This window comes from Sturnus vulgaris, chromosome 14 (genome assembly GCF_052056855.1).
Source record: "Sturnus vulgaris isolate bStuVul1 chromosome 14, bStuVul1.hap1, whole genome shotgun sequence".
NCBI classification, from domain to species: domain Eukaryota; kingdom Metazoa; phylum Chordata; class Aves; order Passeriformes; family Sturnidae; genus Sturnus; species Sturnus vulgaris.
In genome coordinates, this window is record NC_142256.1 from 8,964,240 (window position 1) to 8,978,276 (window position 14,037).

Genomic DNA, 14,037 nt, shown 5'->3' on the forward strand with positions numbered 1-14,037 from the left:
TAAACAAAGGGGCCTTCAGGCATTCAGTTGCTTTCAGCCACACAGTCGAAAATTGCTCTCATTTCTATTTCACTTATATTTTCTATATTCTCAAAGTCTTTTGCTAGGCACTCGTATTTGTAAGGTTTCCCTAATTCATCCTTCCCAACAGACCTCCTTCTGAAAGGCAGCATGAACTTAACCCTGAGCTTTGCAAAGCTCACCCCTTACCTTCACAGACTGACCGCTGGGTTTAAAACTACTACAGATCCAACCAAGTGTTAGTTAGCCCAACCTGCCAAAAAACTCACCAGGTATGGATGCAGATTTTAATCCAAAATGTCAGAGGTCCCATCGAACTCTTGTTCTCAGCTGTCACCTCCACCCCTTACATCAGTGTGTGCACATGTCCCCATCCTCCCCTGCCATCATAATACAGATTTACAGGCCAAAAAAACCATTTGAATCAACTCTTCCTCGAGCCATCTAATAAAAATGCAACCTCCTCATGGGTTTGGAAAAGTATTGCTGCTTCTCTTTGGTCAGAACAGATTTTACTCTGTTGAATAATAGAGCTTTTGACAACATACAGTGAAACACTGTATAAAATAACTAAGCTGCAACAATGAATGAGGTTTGAATAGAAAGCATTTCCAAAATGACTTCTAGTTCACAAAGAAATTTAAGTTAAACTTCACTCTATCAACTTACAGTGGCAAAGCCCTCCATCAATGCACGACAAACTCTGCATTTAAATGAAGACAACTTCCAGCAGCACTCCACAGAGGTACCATTAACCTGTTCATTTTTCATACCGTGCTAGTGTTATTTTGTTTTACTGTACATCAAAGTAGCACAAAATCATTTGTTTTTTTGGTTTATTATTTTATCTCTATAAAACCGTTCCCCTCTCTTTTTAGCTTCGGGTTTGTCCATTTTGAATTTCATATTATTCAGTATTTTTTTCCATTTTTCTTTTTGATGCTTTCAGTTGTTTATCATACTATGATGGCTGTGCAGTAAAGCTTGCTGCAAGAACCACTGGGCTATAATAAAGCAAACCTAAAATAAGAGCATTTGCTTTCCAGGGGAAGTTTGATGCACACATGCATTCTCTATTAAAATCACCTGCTGAAATCATCCCCTGCACCACGAAGTTGTCTAACAGACAGCGTTAGGTTGATACGTGGGGGTTTTGAACAAACAGGAATCGTTGTTCTTTTGAATTACAGGAGCCTGTAATCCACAGGCTTGTCTAAGTGCTTAGCTGGCACTTACTGTCTCTGAAGAAAACCCTACAAACCAGCTAAAATTAGCAGCTTTCTCCAGTGCAAGAGCTCAATCAACAAAACAACAAAACGTTTTCTTCCTGAGCTCAAACACTAACAAATCTTTTGCGGAAAACTCCATATGCTGGCTGGTATTAATCGAAGAAAAACATTTTCAAAATGCAACAAACAGCTTTAAAAGATTTTACAAAGAGACTTTTTAGTCACGATTTGTGTTTTCAGAGGACGAGCAGGAGGATCTGTGCAGTTTCAGCCCGGAAAGTTTTTGGTGCTGCAGTTTTTGCCATGACAGAAGCTGCTGTTGATGGCTCTGAGCACAGCCCCTGACCCACAGGTTGGGCAGAGCACAGCTCCAGGTGTTTCCTTCCACCTGTGCCTGAGCACTGACCCACAGGGAAAGCCCCAGAGATGAAGGAGGAGAAGTTCACATCAAAACCTTACTCCATTCCCTTCCAGGACCCTGCTGGCTGCATTTACACCCTCCCTTACACAGGCAAGGGAAGTTCCACTGGGAAAACACAGCACTTGGTGTCTCTGGGACTGGAGTCCTTTAGGGGAAGGGGTGTGATGGACTGAAGAAAAAGAAGTGTCCTTCTACCCTAAAGTGCTTTTAGTGAATATTCCTATAAATCAGTAACTCGGATTGGGGGCTGACATCCAGCTGTAGCCATGATAATTTGAATGGAATTGTTCCCAGCTGAATCTGTTCAAATAAAACCCAAGTCCTTTGTCTCTTCTTTAATCGTAGCTTTTAAATTAAACACTGGCTGCTGCTCACAGCTGACTGTGACACACCTGCAAGGACCTGTTTGGGTCTGTAATGCCGAGTTCTGCAGCTCTCAGTGCCCTGGGTCTGCTCCCAGCCAAGGACAGGAATCCCTGCAGCAGACACCTCAAAATTCCAGCTGGATTCCCTGGATATTCCCAGCCATGTGTCACCCGTGAGGAATCAACACCTTTATCTTGGGAGGGCAGCAGAGCTCCCAGGAAGTGACACATCTGAGCCCAAACGCTTCCAGTTTGGGCCAGAAACAAATTTTCTGGAATTTCTGTTGGAACATGAAACCAGGAATTTCACAGAGACAGGACACAAGTGTTTGCTCAAAATCTTGGCTTTTTTTAGTAAGATATGCACAAAGGATCAGTAGGTGTAAGGTTTTAATGGGATTTACTCCCTGTTGTGAATGTGCTGCTGGCACCACCAAGCCACGAAATGTCCCTGCTCTGTGTCCCAACACTCCCCCAATATTCCCCCTCTCATTGTCTCACACGGTCTAGAAATCCACCAAATTTCACATTTACTATTTAAAACGTATGCAACCTCCACAATTGAGCCAAAATTGCCAATAAAAGCACTGAACAGTAAACCCAAGGCAAGCAGAATTATCATTTGGGGAGAGTAAGACATAATTTGTGATTATGGAAGTATTAGCATATAAATGCTAATGGCATTAGCATATAAATATTAACTTTATTTAATATTATTGCTCATCTTCTGTCACCCTGCTCTTTTACTGCATTTTCCTTTTCACGTTTTCCTTTCTCTCATTCAAGAAAGTTACATATTCAAGAAGTGTAGAAAAATCTTTTCCTCGTTGCTAACAAAGCAGGCATAAACAGGAACAATCACCTTCAAACAATTTTAAATGCATTTCTTTGAGAGTCTAAAATCTCTTCACAAATTTTGGATTTTCCATCACTAGATCTTTGTAAATGGGAAACTACTCAAATCTAAATTAGATATTAATTCAGTCAGAAACTTCTAGTTTATGGGTATCTTTTAAAAACTTCAAAAAACAAATCTGGTCTCAAGCGAAGGCTAAAACAGAAGTACAATATTGTTTCCCCTGTATATCTTCAGGAATCTTGTTCTTTTTACTAAATAAAGTCTCCACTGATTAACATTCTATTGGCATTTCTCAAACCCAAAACCTCCTTAGGTCACCAGTTACTTGCAAGTGAGGATGACTGAAGATTTGGGGGTTTTTACCTGCATTTGCACCATGGTTATAAAGTCATTCTTGTCATCCTCTCCAGTCCACCCCCCCAAAATCACTAACTCTTGAAAGAGAAAAATGAACTATCTGAATGTTGTTCATTTTTAAATATGTGGTTGAAATTAAATTTGTCAGAAAATAAATTACATTTTGAGCAGTATTATTTGACAGTTGAAATTTATTTAGTAAAATGCTGAGAAATTGTTCATTAATGTCTCTTTTCTTCTTTATTTTCCACTCCTGCTGAGAGCTAATTTTATTATTTTTTTCTCTCAAAGTTTTATATATTCCCTTTATATCACAAGGATTTTTAATTTGAATCAATACATGAAATAACGTTTTATTTTTGTGATTTTCTTAAAGTTACTGATCAGCTCCATCTTTTGTAACTCTATTTTATGCTCATTATAGACAGCCATATTTCATAAAATCCCCAAATTCATCAATGCTTTGTAAAATGTAATTAATCAGTGGAAACATGCAGCAGATCGCTGCTGATGTATGATAGTGCTCTACTTTTGTGCTTTTAAATATAGGAGATTTACTAGAATCAGAGGAGAATTTGCATATTAATCAAGACAAATAAACATGTGGTGATTTAACTAGGAAACTGTTATTTGGATGACAATTTAATCAGCACAGGTTGAAAGGTCCATCACTGCAGCATCCTGTTTCTGCTAAAATATTGATTGCACTACTGATTTCAGTAATGCTTTATTTTACAGGGCACAAATAACCATGTAATTACTCTTTAATTGAATGGTAATTGCTTGCTGGCAATTATTTGTTAAGTTTTGGAGTGTAATTACTAGGTTATTTGTGTTTTGTGAAATAAAATGTTATGTATTAGTAGCCCAAAATATTTTCTGTATGAATGGACTGCCAAAACTAGGAAAGTTAGTTATGATAGCAGGAGTTTGACAAATAACACCGTAGCACTAAAACTATTATTAAAAGGATCAGATGAACCTTTGAATGCTTTCCCTTTACAAAATTAACATTAGATGTAACATTTGTAAGATAAATGGAGGAATACTGTAGCACAGAAGCATGATTTCCTCTGGGGTCTAGTCCACCATTTAGCATAATTTATCCTGATGTTTTGCTTTTCATTCTCTGCGCTGCTTTAGAGGAACTGAAATAGCATCCTACCCTCTGGAGAGAGCAAAGAATAAACCAAGTAGAAATATATTTCAACAGTACTTCATATTTCTGCAAGTGAAGTGGATTACCAGCAGCACATTATCTTAGCAGCCTATAAACTCTGTAGCCTTGGCAGCTCGCTAGATAACAAGGGAAAGCATTATGTTTTGCAGTGTCAATGAGATATGACACTTTCTGTGATATGTTTATTCCAAGCTGTGATAGATGAGGTACCCAATACTTTGATCGTTAAGATTTGAATTTTACTTCTACACTTTTTCATTTTTGTCATCAACTATTTATGAATTGGCAGGAGGCAGCCTCGCCAGGACTGCTGATTTTGGTTTTTTTTTTTTCCAAAGAGATCCAGTTAATAAATTAATTATTGATTTCATGAGGCTGGAGCTATTTGGTACAAAAATATGCTAGACCTGTGATTTAGGAAGCTTTCATATGTATCACAGGTTTCTTCAATAGCAACATATTTTATTAGGCTTAAAGGAGAAATACTGAAGTACTGTATGACACACTGTGTAAATTGCCCTGCTAATAGTGGCAGTAAGTGGTGCAAGTGCTCAGAAGTACACAACAAACACAACACAACAAAAATAACACTTAAGAAAGCTAAATAAAACACACACACATCCTCAAATCTTAAGCTACTCTCCTGAAACTGGCACAGGAATGAGAAATTAAATTTTTTCGTGTCTTCCAGTATCATGAAATACCCCCTAGTGATAGTGCAAGGCACTTTTTGAAGTATTTACCAATAAATTTAACATCCTGATGAGTTAGAATCCTTCCCTGTTACCTTCATATTTTTAGCTGTAGCACGGACTTAAAATAATCTCCCTTCTTTGGCATTTATTACAACATTTCAAAGGTGGCAGTGGTAGTTAAACTCTGCCTGACCTTTCAGTGTTTAAGGAGAGAAGCAAACCCTGACCCCGCAGCAACCTGATTCTGTCTCCTCTCAGTGCTGCCAAACTGATCACTTGTCTGGCCATGGCAGGACATTGGATCACCAGCCACATCAAAGGCAACAGCAGCCAGCTCAGCAGCAGGGGAAAAGTCATCCATGCAAAATGGGCAATTAGCATTAATCATGGATGAAGCTGTTGGAGCTGGTGAGGAGGAGCCGGCGCCCATGGCAAGGCTGGGGGCAGTGCCCAGGCACAGCTCACCTGCCAGGGCACACACGACACGGGCACAGAGGCTCTGACACTGCCCAGCAACATCTCCCAAACCCAAACTCTCCAGGGAATTCCAGCCAGGAGTGTCCCCGGAGAAAACGTCAGTGGGAGTTTGTTCTGAAGCATCACAGATCTGAGCTTTCTCTGCCGTTGGGATTGGTGTTAGTTAGGAAAAAAAACAACACTCCTTTAACAGCACTGAACTGCTCAGACACTCCAGTGGAATATTACAACTTCATATTTTAGAATGGAACATAGCACATTATGGCTGTGTTCATCCCAAAAAATCTCAATTAGTGAAAATCCAGTACTTATTTAAAACCCGACTTGGCGTCTACAGTAAGAAAAATTACCTGAGTTCCTTGTGTTCAGTTGCCACTACAGTGGTTCTAACCTAACAAAATTTAATTGCTTATTTCTGAAATCAGGCATTACAAAGTAAGTCTAAAACCAAAAAAGGCTTTTTAGTTCATTGAGATTTAAAACTTTAAATAATTCTTTCATTACTTATGAGTGTGCCTGCAGATATAACAGTACCTCAACATTCCTGGTTTTGCTTTTCTCCTGTCAAATAAGACCACATGAAAAATGGGGATAAATCACCAAATTTCTGAACTGAGGAGATTCATGGCTGCAGACAAGCTGGAGGCTGATCCATGTTCCACCATGCCCAAGCTCATTTTAAAGGTGTGGCAGTGAGGAAATTGGAAGTGTGACTCCAGCAGATGCAGGGATGCACACAGGAATTGAACAGGTAACTGTGGCAGTGGAGGTGCACTGGCACAGATAAAATATCCTGCATTTAGCTATGGATCACAGCCAGTGGGACAAAACTCCTGCTGCTGTGTCTTCATTCCCATTGCTCCCACTCTGCCTGGACCAAACCCTGCAGGAGGGGGCCTGTCCTGGCTGGAATTGTGCCACTAATGACACACCCAGAAAATTCAAATTACAGATCTGTTGTCAAAACAATGCTCCCCCCCATGATGTCCAACTAAACCAAATGAGGAAGTGCCAGAGACATGGCCAGGTTTATTCTGAGCCTTGCAAAGCTTGGCCCAGCTGCTTGGATGGCTCTGCTTGGATTCTGGATCCAGTCAGAGCTGGGAACCACTGCACATTACAGCCAATATTACTGTGCAATTTGCATTCAGACTGGTTTTCTTTTTTTAATCTATTAAAATTAATTTTTTTTTTAATTTGACTATTCAGCAGGTAGAACCGAAGCACTGAACAGGATTTTAGGATTTGCCCACCTGTGTGTGAAAGCTCAGCACTGATGTGAGCAGATGAGAAGGGAGGCACTGGGATCAGCACGGGAACAACACAGCTCCATCCCAGCAGCTATTCCTGGCCAAGGCACACACAGAACCACAGCACACACCCCAATCCTGTGCAAAGATATGCCAGGACACTGAGGAGCTATAAATCTCCTTTCATACAAGCGAATTTAGCCCCAGTTTTTTTTAAGAATTACTTTATTTTTACACACTCATCCACAAATATTTGCATGGAAACTTTCCAAGCAGAGAATCACCATCTATTATGAACAACCATGTCATGTGTCTCAATTGTATCAGACCCTTCCAAGCTTTATTTCTGACCTGTATCTGAATTCAATGCCAATTTAGTGGAAAGTATTACAATAAAAGGTTTTGAAATACTGCTGGTTTTCACTGAGCTCTATCTCACTAAGTCTCAATTCAATGGAAGTTGTAAAAAATGTGACTGTTCAAGCCTATTATCCATGGACAGAAATCCAAGAGCAAGACCTGATGTATTTACAGCCCTGAGTATCACATAACCCAGGGGAGTTCATATTAATTCCCTAACAGGGGTGCATTGTGCTGTGGTGGTACAGTGCTGTCAGAGCCATTTACAGGCTGATGCAATGGGAAACTGCTCTTGCCTTAACTGTTTTTAATCTCTGAAATACAAGTTTCGGTGTTTTCACAATCTTGGCAAAGACCCTTCAAAGGTATAAAATAGAAATTCATCTTTCAAAGAATAATAAATGAAAGAACATAGAAGCAGTCCTTTGCACCTATGTCCATGCTGAAAGGAGGAATTGTTCCCAGCAACCCAAAGGAGCCTCAATGATGAGGTGATTCTGTCCAGGAATAAACATCTGAAGGCTCAACTCCACTACACAGAAAACACCCCTCAGTTTGCTGGTGGTCCTGCAGCAGGATGAAATTAGGCAGTAATGTAGGGACAAAGCTCCACTGCTTCACCTTTACCTTTCCAGATTTTGTGAATGTTGGTATTTCATTTGTTAACTCCAGAAACAGACAAAGCTATTATTTCTATTGCAAATGTACAGTAGGAGAAGGATTTTCAAACAACAAAGCACAAACCTTTAGGATCATGAGAAAATAAAATGGCAGAAGGAAATTTGTGGAAAAACATTAAATTTTGTCTAAGAAATCTTCATGTTTTGAAAAGATACTAATATGAATATATAAAACCACAGAAGTGTTATCAGCTAAGTGAGATTTAACCCACAGGAATGTAGAGATTTTCCCTATTTTGTGGACACACACAGAGAAACTCTTCCTGATGGGAACTCCACAATAGCAGATAAATGAAATGACAGTGAAAGCAAACCCCACTGAATTCTGATTCTGAATGTGGCCACCCTCAGGGCTGACAGTGAGAGGAGCTTCAGCAAGAATCTGTAATCTCAGCTAAAACCACAGGATCATAAAGATCCCAGTTTAGGGCATCTCATTCCCCTCCCCACTGTAACCACACTGGGTTTCATTCCCTCCCCTAAGAGATTGCAGCATCACTCCTTTCCTTTCTGATCCTATTCCCTCTGCTCCACCAGTCAGGTTTACCCTTCTCCCCCAAGGTGGGCTAACAGATATGGGGAATAATTATTCTCAGCTCATTACAGCCCTCAAATACTACTTGTTTTTCGATACTTTCCTGAACCAAAAGCTTTTCCATCAACAGCTACACCAAGGAACCCTTCTCACCACACCAAAGATCATTTCCCACTGAGAAACACAATGTCACTTCCCAAATGTCTCTCTCATATACCATTAGGAAAAACGGGAAGAAGCCAACTACAGAAAAAGCAGCTCAGACTACTGAAAAGCAGCACGAGTTATTCCCAAATTCAGGGATTTCCTGAACTCAGCTATGTCCTGGAGTAGATACAACAGCTGAGCAGGTAAGTCATATACCTGCTGATGATGTCTTTAAAAGACTTCCCAAAAATTTATGGTGCATTTTACTCTCCCCAAAATTCTGTGGTTACCCTCCCAGCTCTGGGCAAACACAGCCCTGCCACAGAACCACTCACATGTCACACACACAGCTCCTGCTCCTCACTCCAAAAGAGTTTTAAAAGCTGCTGGAAAAGACTGGAAGAATTCAAGTAAAAGAGTGTTTGTAACCAGATTTCCTGGAGATAAATGAAAGACATACGTTTCCATGGCGGCCAGCCTACTAAATTTTGCAAGCATAAATATTTACCTAGGACTGGGGGGTGGGGAAATCAGGAAGAAAACCACGATCCAGACCCTTCAAAGTTTAAATACTGTAACACAGAGGTCATTATTTATAACTAGAAATAGAGAACATGTCTTTTCTATGTATATTTCTATCATGTTATTCATCCCCTCCATATGCATTCTATTATTACCATTCTTACACCAGAAAATAATTTCTATGTCACTTGCTCACTATATGCATTAATTTTCTTTAGGCTTTCTTGTGGTTATTGATTTCCTGCTTTGTTGAAGTGCTTTGTTTCTTTCACAGCAGGCTATCCATTTTAAAAACAGTTGTTCAAAAAATAACAAAATTACGTTCTAAAATTAAATTAGTTTTATCTTCCTTTATTTTTATCTGAGTTAAATGCAAGTGACACACTTCCCCTAAAAAGAAAAAAAAAAAACAAAAGGGAAATGCTTAATGCCTCCCAGCACGCAAACAAGTAAATAAGTAAAATTCTTCTTTTCTAATAAGATGTATTTATTTTTATGATTGGAAACATGAAAGAAAAAGTGTAGTATAAATAAAGCCTCTTTTGTACTCTTATGTTGTAATCACTGCTGTGGCCAGTGGTTTAACATCAACAACAGAGCATTATCTGGTCCAGAGCCAAATTCATTTAAGTCCTATCCTGCTGTCCTGAAAGTTGCTAAAGGAATCCTTTTTTTTCTTTCAATGCAAGAGGGCTCATGCTCTAACATGACAAAGTTTGCTGTCCCCTCCCACCAGAGCAGCCCAAGATACTCAGATTTTATACAACGAGGAATATAAAACTGCTATTTAATCCACTGCAAAAACCAAGGGAAACAGCGTTTTTGCAGAAAGTGACACTTGTGACATGTGCAGCATCTTCTTTGGATGCTGTTTGTGTAAAAAGGGCAAATTCCAGAGTTTTTTTGCTCTCTCAAACTTCCAATGTCCTTATTAGCTAACCTGAGCGAACTGGAGGGAAAAAAAAAGTAGGGAAGCAGATAGACACTCTGTACTATATCATATCATATCATATTGTATAGTATCTTACCAATTACATAATATTAACTATTATGTTATATTATGTTATATTATGTTATATTATATTATATTATAATTATATTATATTATATTATATTATATTATATTATATTATATTATATTATATTATATTATATTATATTATATTATATTATATTATATTATATTATATATCATGGCAGAATTTTTGTCATATTTCTTGCTAAGAGCATGCTATCAAGTGCCAATTATTAGGGTGCCAGAAGCCCCTCTACATTTTCTTTCCCCCTGTGCTGTAACAGACCCTGGTTGAATGGCAGGAATTTGCTGTTCCACATCATCTTCCTCACCACCATGTGGTTCAATGAAAAACCTGGCCTACAACTGCTCAAGCATGGGAATTATTTCCACAAGCAATGGGCTTCGTGTTCTTGATCCAGGTATTGAAGGAAAAATTATAAAACATCCCCCATATTGAATACATTATTCTGTTTAGGATGTTTTTGTGAAGGAAAATGTATCCAATCAGCAGATCCAGGGTTCTTTGATGCATTTAAATCAGATAAAGATGTGGGAGCTCCTATTTCATGAGCAAATTAGCAGAAGGACAAGTACCAGGAGAGATGAAGATCCAGGTGCAGCTTTGGGAAGGGGCAGGCATCATCTCAAACTGATTTTGTGACAAATAAAAAACCCCCAGAATTTCCTTTTTAGGCTATAGCCAGGTGAGAAGGGGAGAAAAACAATGATAAACACCTGAAAGGTGTAAAGAAATGACCTGCACCCTCCTACACACCTGGGAACGCTGAACATCTGGGAACCATGCACACCTGGGAACGCTGAACATCTGGGAACCCTGCACACCTGGGAACCCTGCACACCTGGGAACAATGCACACCTGGGAACCATGCACAGCTGGGAGCAATGCACACCTGGGAATGCTGAACAACTGGGAACCATGCACAGCTGGGAGCACTGCACACCTGGGAACCATGCACACCTGGGAACAATGCACACCTGGGAACCATGCACACCTGGGAACCCTGCACACCTGGGAACCCTGCACAGCTCTCATCTGTTTGTATCCAGCACTCGGTGTCAGCTCTGCAGGTAATCCAGCACCAGCACCAGCTCTGGAACTGTGTCAGATCAATACACCACAACACAACAGCAGAAGCTGCTGCTGATGTGTCACCCAGGAAAAAACAACTCACACTGGGACCCAACCCTGCTCCAGGGCCAGGGGCAGGACAGGGCCATGACCAAGAGCAAGGGTCAGGGCTCTGAATCCTTCCCTGGCACTGCCTGCCCTTTCCAGTCCCATCACCTGGCTGAAGGACCTGACTTCAAACTCACTGTGCTGGGTGAGGCTCAAGTGGAGAAAATGATGCTGTTTGGACATGGGAACATCTGATAACGAAACAAGTCAGTTCATTCAGATGAGTTTTTTGTCAAGCACAGATACAGAAAAACCCAAACCCATTGACTGGAGGAAGAGCTTCCTATCACCACGTGCTCAGGATGAAACAGGAGGGATGACAGCCATCCCTGTTTGGTATTTATCACCTTTAGAAACACCAACAATCCTCAGAGCTCAGCAGTGAGCACCAGAGCTGGGTCATTTATCCTTGCAGTAAATAAAGAACAGTAATAATAATAACAATATCAATAATAATAATAGTAATCATCATCATCATCGTCTAATACATATGAATTCCATCCCTAGACTGTAAAGTATTTCTAGAAATCAATGCCACTATAGACAGGGAAATACAAGTGGAAATCACCCTGAGCTGTAGGGAGATGTCATAATCCTGAATCCCCAGCATTTGCCACTTGCTGTGAAATCAAACTGATCATAATTACATTATCTGTACCCTATCCCAGAGCTTGGAGCCCTCCCACAGTCCAAAACCATCTGCAAAGATGGTACTTTAGAAACATTTTCAGATGGATAAACTTCAGTGTCCAGAGATCACTCCCTCCTAATCCTCTGCTTACTAACTGGTGGTTAAGTTTATGATCACAGGAGGGGAAAAAAAAAAAGAGCTTTATAAGCATCCAGCATAACTTTTAAAAGGAAATAGGCTTTGAAAAAGTTTGCAGGATATAGGAAATGAAAAGAAAAAAATGTTTTCATTCAGTTTCCTGTTTAGATGTATGGATAGATTTGACTTCAAATAGATGAGCCACACAGAAGTTTAGTTTACAAGGGTCAGATGGTAACAGTTTCTGTTTAATCCTCAATTTACATTAACTTACAGGAAAATTAATGATTTTAAACAGGCATCAAAGTGAGGCTGGTTTTTTCATTTCTCTCAGTCTGCTGGAGGAACAATTGTTTCCTTTATCTGTCTTCCAGAAAGTTGGTGATTGTGTTTAAGTTCAGTGCTCGTTTAGCCTTCAGGCACAGCATATTATGAGTTGTTTTGCAATGAACATTAGCTCCTCACGACTGCAAACTCTCTGACAGCTCTCTTAGATTTTTGAGCTTACTGGAGCATTTCACAAAACCACTCTTCACAACTGCACACATTATAATTTACACATTAAACCAGCAGGTTTTCACCTTAGGTCCGTTGCCAAGAATAATCCTTCAAAACTCTTTTATCTTTTTGTAAGAACATAATTATAAATGTGCAATTAACAGCCAAAGAAAGGTCTTAAGAAAACTCTTGGAGCAATATTGCCTTTTTTAATGCCTCAACCAGATGGTGGTTTAAAGAAAATGATTTAAAGAAAATAAATAAAAAGTCACATTTTTCAGTCGGCAATGATACGTCAAGTGTAAAATTTGAGATATTAAAGCAGCAGTGCTACGGGTCTGTCTAATCACCAGAAGTGCTCTTAATTCCATTTTTTTTTTTTTTTTTTTTGCTGCTGGACAGACCAAGTAGTTGTAAACATCATTACTGATATGCATCAGTACAAAGGCACAGGGACCAGAGGCAAAAAGAATTATTTGTTGCATTTTTTCCGTGAACAGAGCCCATCCAGTGACTGATTTTCCCCAAGGAGAATAAAATGCTCATTTTTGTCTTTTGTTACAACTTGAATTTGTACAGGCTAATCCTGAAGTCTTTTCCTCTAAAAATACAGGTGCTTCCTTTTCACTAATTAAACATGAGTACTGAGTAATTGTTGACGTTCTCAAGTTGGAATAATCACCTTAGACTAAATGGGTGACAGAAATTCCAGCTCAGCCTTATTCCAGATAACACTCAGATATTTTTTTAAAGCTGTAGAGGAATGACAGAAGAAGACTCTCCCATTTGAAAACAAGCCAGCTGCATTATTTTACAGCCAGGCCATAGTGCCATAAAATATCTGCTTGGAACTAATTAACTTAGGAGAATTATCAAATACATCACACAGTAAACTGACTGGTTTGACAATAAATTCAACTGCTTAACTTAATTCTACAGTGATGGACATCTGGCCTGCTCCTGTTCAGATAACTCAATGTGCATCACTATTAACAATTTCTATCATTTTAGATATACATTTCTTTCCTTTGTATTTAAGAGCTTCAGACTGTTGGGTTTTTTTTAAAAATTCAGAAGAGAAAAATCCCTCAGTGTCAACAGAAGAAGCAAATAATCTGGCATTATCAGTGATATGGAACACAGAATCAGACTTGCAGTATTTCAAGAGCTTTTCATTTTCAAGATATAATAATTTCCTTGCACAATAATCCTAGAGAATTTATTGCTCAGCATAATTTTGGTTGTCTTTAAAGCTCAAAGCACAGACACTTAAGTAACTACAACCAGAAAACTTCACCTTGCACTGCACTGAAATGAGGGGCCAGCTTTAGTTCTGTATCAACATTAAAACAGCCCCATCACCTCAGTGCAAAATTTCCAGCTGCTCAAGTAATCGTTTCTAAGTAGTATTTTTAACTAATAATTTTCCTTTTTACTCAAAACAAACAAAAATCCA

General features: G+C 39.2%; 1 protein-coding gene across 4 annotated transcripts in view; it reads right to left on the reverse strand.

Annotated features, from left to right (window-relative positions):
* The window catches only part of DACH2 (dachshund family transcription factor 2), a 245,161-nt gene that overhangs the window by 125,688 nt on the left and 105,436 nt on the right, over positions 1–14,037 (reverse strand). The window lies entirely within an intron of this gene.